The 13,057-nt window shown below is 39.6% G+C and overlaps 1 long non-coding RNA gene across 3 annotated transcripts; it reads right to left on the bottom strand.

The window, feature by feature from the left end:
* Positions 1–285: 285 nt before the first annotated feature.
* On the bottom strand, positions 286–12,835 carry LOC140074650 (uncharacterized). 3 transcript variants are annotated; one of them, XR_011849231.1, is made up of 3 exons: positions 12,763–12,835; positions 2,534–2,636; positions 286–1,508 (listed from the first exon to the last, which is right to left on the bottom strand). It is a non-coding gene; the product is annotated as an uncharacterized lncRNA (long non-coding RNA). The 3 variants fall into 3 exon arrangements; XR_011849233.1 differs by lacking the exon at positions 12,763–12,835 and adding an exon at positions 5,279–5,299; XR_011849232.1 differs by lacking the exon at positions 12,763–12,835 and adding an exon at positions 2,968–3,179.
* Between the last annotated feature and the right edge of the window lie 222 nt (positions 12,836–13,057).

The following is a 13,057-nucleotide window of genomic DNA, read 5'->3' as shown; positions in this document are numbered from 1 at the left end:
TTATTACTAATAACTATTACTTATAATTAATAATATTTACATTTGATACTGTAAATGTACAAACGTCATGTTATGGGGCCCCCTTTAATAATAAAATGCCTATTCATTTAATCTGGACCCTGGCTACATACATTAGAAGCATATCCTTGTGGTTGCCTTAGATGGACTAATTTATGACTTATGATCTCTTCCACTACGAATCCACTGGATGTCCTGGGCACCCTTTTGCGGTTCCCTCACCGCAGCTTTGAGCCTTACACACACACATACCTTTACATCAATCTATACAGAAAGAATTTTTCTTACACTTCAACTTTTATTGGAATAACACATTGTACCAGGACCGAACATTCAAAACAACATTTGTAAGGAAACATCTTAGAAATTGTATTGCAGAATTCTCATAAAAAGGATAGACAGCACCCAGCAAAATTAAAGGGGATAGGAACCAATCAATCATATTGGTAAACCATTTAAATCATGTGTGTTACAATCATATTTAACAAATTACAATATTATATAAAATGGGGGGGGGGGGGTATCATGATTTTTCCTGGCACTTGACTAGTTTCCCTCACGTCCACCTCCACGGCAAGTTTGTATGGAAGGGCACAGATTGAGCCTTGTCGGCCCGTAGAGTTGGCAGGTGTCTCCTGTTGGGAGGGGTTATCATTAAGTCACCAATGAGGCAATGGGTGTGTATGGGGGGCGGGGAGTCTAGCACTGGTGCCATTGCCTGGTACATCCTCCATTTATTTATTAAATTTGTATTTCTGGAACACAAACTATTTAACATACAAAAATGTCTATACACATCATCTTTGACAAAAAAAAAAAAAATTATATTCAGCTTGGAACCCAACTTTGGATTTGAAAAAGGCTGTGCTCTCTTCTAAATGATTACATATAAACTAAGAAAATGAGTGCTACCTACAAAAACTAAATATTCAGTTTCCCAAAATTTAATTTTATTTGTGTACTGCACATATTTAAAAGAGACAATAAGAATATGCCCATAAACATGTAAACTATGAACCTCGCCGGTTCACATACCTGACTATTTTTCTCATTTGTTCTAGCACTTTTAGCTCTTGGGCAGGCTTCAAGACATCGGTATCCGAATCAACGACAGTAAACTTTGGAGGTACAGACAAACCTTTGTTGGACTTGTCTATAAAGAGAGGTCCAATAAAATACAAAATTAATCCAAATGGAGTTTTCACCTTCCAGTAGGAGCGATCAGTGTCCCAAACAGCAGTATAACTTTCACCAGAAGCGTTAAAACTCCAAGTTTGGAAGCCATATTCCCCTCTTTGAAGCCCCCAGTCCTTTGGGGGAGAATCTGATGTATATCCATGGTTTATTCTCTCCCATATCATCATTGCTGGCCAACATGCCTCATCAAATAACTGGTTATATGCCAAATCAATATTACTGTTATCTGAAGACATGGTTCTTTTTCTTTTTGAAGTGCAGACTCCAATATAATTGTTCTAGGCGCAGTAAATCTGCAACAAAATAAATATTCAAAATTACCTATTAACTTAGGACTCAAACTGTCAAAGGATTTTAAGTCATGATCATGGAACTTTATGCATGTTATAAAAATGGCAAAAAAATGTTTCAAAATAGTGGAATAACAGACCGACAACTGCATTGTTAGCGCAACGCCAGTGCGGTTGAAATTTATGGTTTTTACTCACAAATTCACCTGTAATAAGTAATGAACATGGATTAGACATGGACAATAAAACCATCTCCTCCTAGCAAACTGGTGTGTACTGCAATAAGCGTCACCAGAAGTGCTCCCCAAGAAAATTGTGAACTGTATTGATCACTCAAAACACCCATATTATTATCCACTACTGGGTGTAAGGTTTTCAAATGGCCAAACACCTAATGCTGGCCTAGTACATGCATAGAGAGCATAACCCCCTTGATGTGTACGTGAACCAAAAAAAACATCCATCTTTCTGCATTGGCAGATGCCATCTAGGCACCTCCTCCTACAGTGGACCACCAATGAGTGCTCATTACATTACACTGTGAAATAAGCTACGTGGACCAACCATAATGTGACTGAAAGAAATATTTTTAACCCCATTAAAATTGTGCCCCTTAACTCTGAACTTGAATAGAGCTCCAGGCCACTGACTACTTTTCCCTACTCTTTGGCCCCAGCTCTATGTTCTCCACCTTATTTTGTTTACAAACAATGGCCCAGATTTATCTAAAGTGAGGCAAATTGCACGAATGTGCAGGGTGCACCAGATTATTGAATACTGGCACACAGTCTTTAATTATCTGGCGTACCCTGCTCTGCTCGGAAAGTGTGCACCATTTTATTTTTAGTGCACTTAATATAAAGAACAAAACAAAAATCTGTCGATAGACATTTCTTAAATACATGTGCAAACTCCAAAGAGCAAAGACAAACAGAAAAATGGCACAGCCACTTTAATATATCTAGGCCACCGATGCAAGTGAGAGAGTGGTTTATTTCAGATACTTTATAGTCTTACTGATTACTCACCAGCTTATTAATGGTTAGTGCAGCAAATTATACTCAAGGGTCAAAATTGAGAATTTCTGCAGTCAACCATCTCATCCCTCAGTGACTATTGAGTTTTTTCACTCTGCAAAGAAATTTTTAATTGTAGTATGAAAATACTTCAGTTGCTTAAAATAAAGTTTCACTGATCTGTTTATTATAATTGGTTGAAATCCAGTAGAAGATGAAAAAGGAAAATAAAAATTATTTTTTTGTTGTCAAGCTGAATTGATGTACAAAAAAAAAACACATTGGTATGACGCTGGCTGAGTGACTTTGAATTCCATTTATTGGATTAAAATGGTCAAAAAAAATGATTAAAAGAATAGAATGCGGAAAAGTGTTTCGTGCCTGTAACTGGGAGCTTTGTTAGGTCAATACATCTAAGTCAATTACAGTGGGGCAGATTTACTTACCCGGTCCATTCCCAATCCAGCGGCGCGTGCTCTGCAGTGGATTCGAGTCTTCCGTGGATTCACTAAGGCAGTTCCTCCTACATCCACCAGGTGTCGCTGCTGTGCTGAAGTCCGCCGGTGTGCACAATCCATTGCTGGGAGAAGGTAAGCGTGAGTCCAACGACACTTGTTGCCGGAACAACCGGCAAGTAAAGTGGAATGCCCCACAATGCGATGTAACGCAACTGGAAGAGTAAAGTGGCCAAGGCAGAACAGACAGATTACAGAGAAATTCAAAATCTAGGCACAGATGAGAAAAGGGAGAGGAGTCATACAGAAGGCCGGTAAGTAGAATCGTATTATTAGTGGAACAAAAAAAATTAGGAGGGTATCCTATTGATAAGAACGAGACAGCAGCAAATTTGTTTTGACAGTGCCTGAATGCACAACTACATCAGGTGAATACAAGACGTACATTGTATACCAAACTAATTATCATCACGGCTACTTGCACTAAGGAGAGGTTCTCTTCTTTTTAATCTGCTCCTTTAGCTCTGTGGCTATTAAGACCTGGTCTAAAAAAGGAGCAGGAAGTAGTGTTTTAAAAGCAGTGATGCAGAGATCCCAAAGCGTTCAGCTGTGATGGATATCCAAAGTGCATATTTTCTTTATAAAAAATTAATTCAAGGGGTATTCCCATCTGGGCATTGACATTTAATTAATTTGCCAAAGGTAAACATGTTTATAATTGGATGTTATTAAAAAAAATATGTTCCTGTGTACAGATAATGTCTCATCAATGTAGCCATGTTGTCCCTTAGAAACTAGATAGCTTCCTCAGATACGACCACCCTTGCACTCTGGCAGCGATATCCAGACATGCGCTACTGAGCCTTGCCTGACCACTTGGAATCAGCGTTCATTACCACAGGATGGCTGTAGGGCATGCAGTAGATCCCTGACATTTCATATGCAAATACAAAAACTTTGTTTCTTTGTGCACGATCTCCAGCAGGGGTGGTCGTATCCAAAGTCACAGACTTGGTTCTATGGGACCATATGACTACATTTCTGAGAAATTAGGTAAAAATTTTTAAAATAACTTATTGAAGAAATGTATGCATGATAAATTAATTAAATTCAATAGCCCTTTAAATGAGATGAGAATAGCCCTTTAAAATTTAGCACTTGCAAAAAGGAGTAAAAATCTAGAGCATTTTATTTAATCCATAATATTAAAAAAGTGACAGCATTTAAGTCCTTACAAAAGTTATACCTTTACAGGAAATCTACTATTAAAATGTATCATGATAAACCAGGGACACTTATTCATAGATCCAGACACTGACTGTGGTCATCTTCTTAAATTTGTTATCGCTGGCCTCCTTTCTTCTAAAATCAGCTTTTAAAATTAACGTATATACTTGAGTATAAGCCAAGACCCTAATTTTAACAAAAAAAATTGAAAAATCTGTTGATTTGAGTATAAGCTGAGGATGGGAAATTCATTGGTCACAGTCTCCCAGTATATAGCCAGCCATCCCCCTTTAGCATATAGCCTGCCAGCCCCTGCTCCCAATATAAGGCCTGTAGAAAAAAAAACCCAAAAAGGTGTACCCTCGTTCCTTTTCCATCTATCGCGAGTTTGGCATCGGCTCCGTGTCCCTGCGTGGGCCGTCGCAGCCATCGTGACTTGGGGGGGTTGGGGGCAACAGGTGAGTAAGCTTTTAGTTTCTTTTCTTGACTCGAGTTTAAGCCGAGTTAGCCGAGTTTTCAACACAAAATATGTGCTGAAAAACCCTAATACTCCAGTATAAACGGTACCATATATGCTAAAGTACCGATTTTACTGAAGCTTCGTTACATGTCGATTCGAGCGCTCAACGATGTTCCAGACTCCCGATATATATATTTAATATCGGATTTTATTGATTAAAATATCACAACGCGTTTCGGTCCGGTACTCGGACGTTCGTCAGGTAATCCATATGTAATTCACTTGTATGCAACATATATATTCTAAAACACCGGAAGTACTCCGTTACCGGTAATCGGGATTGACTTCCGGTTCGGAGTCTGACCGGTGCCGGTAAAAACATATAAAACATAATGCGAAATCTAAAACACAATGTACTTAGTTTCATTACCCAAAAGAACCTTTTCATGTATATAACATTACTTTCTTTTTTGCTGTGCCTGCACTTTTTACTTTATCTCCTTCTCGTTGTAGTGGAGATGGAGTGACCGGAGCCTATTTCCGGTTGTATGGGGACGCATACGTGTAAATAAAAATTATAAATATATATACATTTTCGTATATCAAGGGTTATACCTTCTTAGTTGTTGTTCATGTGTGATATGATGGTGATTTATAGATGTTTATAGTTTGTAGTCATGGTGATCTCAGTTGGTGTCTATCACTTTCATCATTCTACGGAAGCCTCGAGGGATCAAAAGACCACAACGGCGATCTTGTGGTGACGTTTCAATAATCAGTGCCAAAATAGACTGGCGCATGAGGGCTCTATCCTGTATGCTTAATCAAGGTAAGTATATGGACTTTTTTAGGGATTGGTTCTAGAGTTATTTCTATTTTATTTTTGCACTTCATTATATCTACTTCCTCATGTCAAATGGATTCGATTACTTCATTTAGACCTAGGGGATGGAGGGTGCCCAATTTAAAGATCCAGTATGACTCTCTCCTATTCAGAGTTTTTACTCTGTTCTTCACATCATTGGGAATTTGTTCTATTGGAGTCACGGTGATGGCTCCAAAGTTTCTTTCGTGTTCACACAATAGGTGTTTGGATAAACTGTGTTTAAGGTATCCTATTTTTGCTTTGTGCCTGTGGCCATTTAAGCGGACTTGAAGCGTTTGGACAGTACGTCCAACGTATTGTAGACCGCAAGTGCAATTTATTAGGTATATCACATAATCTGATGCGCATGATAGCTTTTGTTTGATATTAAAAATCTCTCCCGTAGTGTTTGACTTAAATGATACGACTCCATCTTGGATGGCATCACAGCATAAACATTTTTTGTGTCCACATTTTTTTATACCTGGTGATATCTGCTTATCGTGAATTATTTTTTGGGGGTTCCGTAATTTGCTGGGGGCAATTATACTCTTACTGTTGTTGCTTTCCTGAATGTAATTTTGGCTTGTTTAAGTATTATTCCTTTCAGATAGGGATCTTTTAAGAGTATGCCCCAGTGCTTGTTAAGGATTTTTCTTATTTGGTTATTTCCCTTATCGAATGTGGTGAGGAAATTAGATGTAAAGGCCTGTGTGGTTTCTTTCCTTTTTTGTCTTGGTCTTAGGCAGTCCTTTTGTGAACGGTCCAAGTTGCGGGTGTAGGCTTCATTTACTATGGCTTTGGGATAATTTTTTTCTTTAAATTTTTCTTTTAAATTTTTTGCTTGTTCTGTGTAGTCCAAAGCATACGTACAATTTTTTCGTATACGATGACATTGGCTAAATGGAATGTTTTTTAACCATTTTTGATAATGGCCACTTCTGTAGTCTAAGAAACTGTTACTATCAACGTTTTTAAAATGTGTTCTCGTAACGATATTCTTTTTATCATGAGTGATTTCGAGATCTAGGAAAATAGCTAAATTTTTGTCAAAATTTTCTGTGAACGTAATCCCCCATGTGTTGGTATTCAGCAAGTTGACGAATAGTTCAGCTTCATTTTTCGTACCGTTCCATACGAAGAATAGGTCATCTATATAGCGCTTATAATAGATGACATTTTTTGTCCATTGGCGTGCGCCATAGATGTATTGGTCCTCGAACCGCCCCATGAATAGATTTGAGAAGGAAATAAAGTAAAAAGTGCAGGTACAGCAAAAAAGAAAGTAATGTTATATACATGAAAAGGTTCTTTTGGGTAATGAAACTAAGTACATTGTGTTTTAGATTTCGCATTATGTTTTATATGTTTTTACCGGCACCGGTCAGACTCCGAACCAGAAGTCAATCCCGATTACCGGTAATGGAGTACTTCCGGTGATTTAGAATATATATGTTGCATACAAGTGAATTACATATGGATTACCTGACGAAGGTCCGAGTACCGGACCGAAACGCGTTGTGATATTTTAATCAATAAAATCCGATATTAACTATATATATCGGGAGTCTGGAACATCATTAAGCGCTCGAATCGACGTGTAACGAAGCTTCAGTAAAATCGGTACATTGAGAAACCTTCCCCGGGTGACCCTGGAACACGGAGGACGGGAGAATTATACACGCTGAGCAGCCAGATATCCGTGACTCAAACCCCATATTGCTGTATACTGATCATCGATCAGGTGAGAGTCCCATTGGACAAAGAATTTTCTTTTATATCAAATATCATTGCGTAATGCACTAGGAGAGCGCTCCTTTTTGTTTTCTCTCTGTCTCTACACTATTCACTTTGGAGGAAGTTTGCATACCGTGCATCACTCACTCCAATCCCAGGTTTCTATATATATGCTAAAGTATAATCCGAGATTTTCAGCACAATTTTTTTCTGAAAAAAAAAAAAAAAAAACACACACCGCTCGTGGTATATAAAATAAAAAAAAAAAAAACTGTTAGTACTCCGGCTCTGACCCCCAGCGTACTCTGGTAAACTAACTATGACGCCACCTGCGAATGTCATAGTTTGTATGCCACAGCAATAGGAAATAGTAATGTTAATTCTAAAAGCAGTTTGGGTTTTATGTAAAAGTAAACAAGAATACCCCAATACATCAGAATCGGTAGTGAGTAGCAAATGCAAAATCTAAGGAGCTTGTCATTGGTTGTTTTATGGTTGTAAAGAACCTGCAAATGTTCTTTATATGCATCCTAGAATAACACCAACTAAATATTTAACTCATTCCATGCAAAAAAAAAAAAAAACCTGCACTCTAGGGCACGAGAACAAATTATTTTTAAATTAAGGGCTTTGTTTTGCAAAGTAGTAAAACATAAAAGAGACCACATATTTGGCACCACTAGATTTGTACCTATTTAAAAATAAGCAAAACAAATATTTATAAATCTCAATAATTTCAGCATTTTCTTTCCCCATTAGTTATTTTAATCCAAAACTAGTTGGAGGTCTGCACAGAGATAAGGTACCGTATATACTCGTGTATAAGCAGAGTTTTCCAGCATAAAAAAAATCTGCTGAAAAAAAATATCACCTCGGCTTATACACAAGTAAAAAATAAAAAACTTAATACTCACCCTCCAGTGTCTGGATCGTTGGCGCGGGTCCCGATCTTCAGGACGAGGCTCCCGATCTTTGGCGCCGTTCCTGGCAGCTCCTCTTCTTTTGCCGGCAGAGTCGCGTCCGGGCGCACGCTATGATGAGGCGGTGTTGCGACTGATTACGTCATCAGCCACGACACCGCCGCATCATACTAAGCCATCATACTAAGCGCCCACCGGCAGATCGCATGGAGGGGACTCTGCCGGTGAAAGAAGAGAGAAGAAGAGCCACCGGGACCCGCACCGAAGATCGGGACCCACGCCAACGATCCAGACACCGAAGGGCGAGTATTAAGTTTTTTTTTTTTTGGCAGGCTGTCTGTATACTACTTGGGGGCGGGCTGGCTGGCTGGCTCTATACTACTTGGGGGCGGGCTGGCTGGCTGGCTGTATACTACAATAGGTTTTCACAGTTTTTGGTGGTAAAATTAGGGGTTTTACTCGGGCCGGCTTATACTCAAGTATATACTGTACTTTATTTTGGAAAGGTCTGCACCTTCTCTGTGTCCAATCACTCTGGTTTAAGCTCACAGTAAGGACTGTTTCACACTAGTCGTGGTCTGTCCATGAACCACAGATCATGCATTGTCAGGGACAGGATTCCTTGTATCATTCTGATGTATGGAGTCCCTGCTTCCCAGATGTGCCCTACTTATGATTAGTTTATGGCGCTCCCGTTTACCTGGGAATCAGGGACTCCTTGCATCATATATCAATAGGATACAATAAATCTCATTTCCAGCAGTGTGATGTGTCTGCACGGACAATGGATCACAGACCAACCACTGCAGTGTGAAATCACCCTAATGGAGATGTAATCTGGATCTAAACTGTAATAAAGTAATTGATGTTCTACAGCCATATGCAGTGTTCCATTCAAGTTAAGCCTTGCCATAATGGGGAACAGTTGCCATTATTGGAAGGAGTCAATTGAAAGTTAGTTTCTTTCTGATTTCATTAAAGGAAATAATACCACCAATAAACCAGGGACACTTCCTCATAGATCCAGGCACTGTAACTGTGGTCATCTTCTTATGTATTTTATCCATGTCCTTCTTCCTTCTAAAATCAACTTTTAAAGTTAAGCTAATGAGCCTAAGGGCTTACCATAGCCCCTGTTATCTGGCTTGACAGACTGTTTTACGGTCTCCCCCTTGCTCTCTTAGGGAGAAAGAAACAGTAACAGTCTGTAAAACCAGTTTACAGAGAGGTTCGTTGTGCAAGCCAATTGAGCTCATTAGCATAATTTTAACAGTTAAAGAAGGAAACAGAAGAAAGGAGGCCTGGATATGAAATATAAGAAGAGTCTCAGTGCCTGGATGTATGGGTAAGTGCCCTGGTTTATCATGCTGGAATTTGATGGTAGATTTCCTTTACGTAAAATAGTGAGCGTGAGCCTTTCCATGTTTGTAACCTTGAACAGCAGAGTGTACTGTACAACTTTTCACAATCCTGCAGCCAAATTTCTTCATCTGCCGGCTGTTTGAGTGTTGCTGTTCCAACATTTATTTGCACTGATCGTAGTGCGTGCGCTCACTGTCAGGTGACATGTCTAGGATGTCCTTATCCAGTGCATTTACAGAAGGGACAGGATAAAATCTTTAAGATAATGCAAAAATGAGCCAAGCAGATTCAACTTGTATTTCATTTCAAGTTATCTGGCTTTTAGGATTCAAATGGCTGGTCCGTGCCCTCTATAACATCATCCTGGTGATTTGGACTGCATTTGCAGGGAGACGGTCATCCTTTAGAGAGCATTTTCATGTACAGTATATTTGTCTGAAGCATTTTTGTAACTGTCCCACTCATCAGGAAAAATGGATACATTAAAATATTACAGCACCAGTTTTGCCATTTGATTAGGACTTTGTTTTACAGATACAATAGGAATTTTGTATAAGTTGCCCTGATACCAGATGGGTTTGTTCTTAAGTTGAATTTTTATGCAAGTCAAAACTGTATATTTTATAATTGTAGTTCCAGACAAGGATTATTAATAAAGCTTCATTTCAGACACCTTACAGCTGATCATTGCAGTCTGGGACTATAGTAAAGTATTCAGAGAGCTTCACCAGAGGTCACAGTGGGCAGAGAGGTCTGTCTGTAACTAGCGGTCAACTACAAGTCAGGTGTCCTTAACCCCTTCACGACGCGGGCCGAGCCCTCTCCATAGCCAGTAAGTCTTTGCTGCATATTGCAGCAAAGGCTTACCGGTAACACCCGCAATAGGTGCTAACACCGATCGCGGGTGCGTCCACGTCAATCGCCGCCGCCATCTTGCCGCGGATTGTCGCTCCCCGATGACGTCACGGGGAGCGGTGATCCGTTGCCATGACAGCCTCGGGTCTCACGAAGGCCCGAAGCTGTCTTGTTTTAACCCATTCATTACAATGTGTATCAGCACATTGTAATGTATGAGGAGTAAAATCCCCATATACTGCCATATTGCAGTATGGCAGTATATGGTAGGATCAATCAGACAACCTAGGGTTAAAGTACCCTAGGGAGTCTGAAAAATAGTAAAAGTAAAAATAAAAAAAGTTAAAAAAAATATTATAATAAAAAAACCTAAAAATTCAAATCACCCCCTTTCCAAGAACTAATATAAATATTAATACACAGAAAAAAATCATAAACACATTAAGTATCGCCGCGTCCGAAAATGCCTGATCAAAATATAACAAAGGTTTTTCACTGCGTTTAACCCCGTAACGGAAAATAGCGTCCAAAGTCGAAAATGGCATTTTTTTGCCATTTTGAAAAATATTAAAAAAAAATTTATAAAAAGTGATCAAAAGGTCGCACAGTCCTAAATATTATAGCAATGAAAACTCCATCAAAAGTCGCAAAAAAAGACACTACCCATACACAAAAGTATGAAAAAGTTATTGGCACCAGAAGATGGCAAAATCCCCCCAAAATTTTTTTTACAGGAGGTTTTTATTTTTTTAAATGTATGTTTTTCACCATTTTCACTGCATTTGGAATTTTTTTCCCCCTTCCCAGTACCCGGCATGGAATATTAAATACCTTCACTACGAAGTGCAATTTGTTACGCAGAAAATAAGCCGTCACAGAGCTCTTTATGTGGAAAATTAAAAAAAGTTATAGATTTTTGAAGGTGGTGAGTGAAAAATGGAAGTGAAAAAACTAAAAAAGGCCAAGTCGTTAAGGGGTTAAGTCGGGAACTGCCTGTACATTGTTTTGGCATAAACATGTACCATATAGAAACTAATATGGTGAGTTTTTAAAAATTGTCCATTATTGCAGTGGATTCTGGTCCTGAAGGGGTTAAATAGCCTGCATTGAAAAAAACTCATAGAAAAATCTAACTTAGGCTACATTCACACACATGTATGGGGGACGTATATACGGCCGATATACGTCCCCCATACACTTCTATGGGCTCACGGCCCTGTACGGGAGCGGTTCAGTGCAGCACCGTACCGCTCCGTAGCACGGGAAAAGATAGGACACATCCTATCTTTTCCCGTGATACGGCGCCGTGCGCCATTAATTCCTATGGAGAGGGGCGGGGGTGAGCTGCGCTCATCCCCTGCTGCTCTCTGCGGCGCCGATGTATGTCCGCCGTACTACGGTACAGAGGGCATACATCGTGTGAATGTAGCCTTAATGTTGAAGTTAGATAACATAATGACCAGCTATCGGTGGTCTTACAACACAGAACTGCCACTAAGAGTGAATAAGGACAGGGGCAAAACTTTATCTCTCTTCATGAGGGTGCGTTCACACGTTCTTAATTGCTGGAAGTGTAACAAGCTTTATAAACATTTTACTTCAGAGCGCTATCACATGATGCGTTGCAATTTTTTTAATGCGTTTTTGACGCATTCCAAAGGCTTCAGCCTTGATCACATGCTGAGGTTACATTGCTTTTAAGCAGATGTAGTGGAAACGCAAGGTAATCCCAGCGTATGATCAAGGCTGAAGCCTTTGGAAGGTGACAAAAACGCATCAAAAAAACGCAACGCATCATGTAAAAGTTTTACAGATGCAGTTTCTGATGTTTAAATCAGTAGTGGAGTGAGAAGAAAAAAAAAAAAAGGGCGGAGCAGCTTGTGCTCACCCATTATGATCCCCACCTGCTTTTGGCTTTAAAAACTGCATCTGAAAAACCATGAGTGCGCTTTCACACGAAGCGTTACGTTTTTTGATGCATTCCAAAGGCTTCAGCATTAATCACATACTAAGGCTACATTAGGTTTCCACTGCATCTGCTAAAACGCAACGTAACCTCAGCATTTTAGCAGATGCATCAAAAACACATTAAAAACCCTGACGCAACGCATCGTGTGAAAGCGCCCTGAATGCACCCTGAATGATAAAACTTTTTTACCCGTATTTTGCTCAGCGCTATTTTATGCCAAATCAGTGAAGACTGCGAGCAATGATAGACACTAAACAGTGTACAGACATTTCATAAAATGTCTAATATTTCTACTGTAAAATTGAGGAGATTTCCACATGTTTTACAATGCTCGGTGCACCTCCTATTTACAACATCATCTGGAAAACTACCCCACAAGGGAAATACCTACCTCCCTAGGTAAGGGCTGCCATCACACTGACGTGATTTCCTGACACCTATAATGACTAATTCATTACCAACACCTATGAAAAATGGGAGGAGTGTGGGTCCAAGATCCAGCAGTAACAGATACAAGTATAGAATGATTGCCTGAGGGCGCGTTCACACGTTCCGCTATCGTCGCGTTCATAACGCGACGCTAGCGCACAGTGGGCGGGGCTCGGGCTGATCGCATATGCGTTTCCCGGGAGACGAATGCGATTAATAACACGATCGCATGCGTTTCTCTGGAAACGCATATGCGT

Source organism: Engystomops pustulosus, chromosome 8 (genome assembly GCF_040894005.1).
Source record: "Engystomops pustulosus chromosome 8, aEngPut4.maternal, whole genome shotgun sequence".
NCBI classification, from domain to species: Eukaryota; Metazoa; Chordata; class Amphibia; order Anura; family Leptodactylidae; genus Engystomops; species Engystomops pustulosus.
This window is presented reverse-complemented; position numbering and strand designations above follow the sequence as displayed.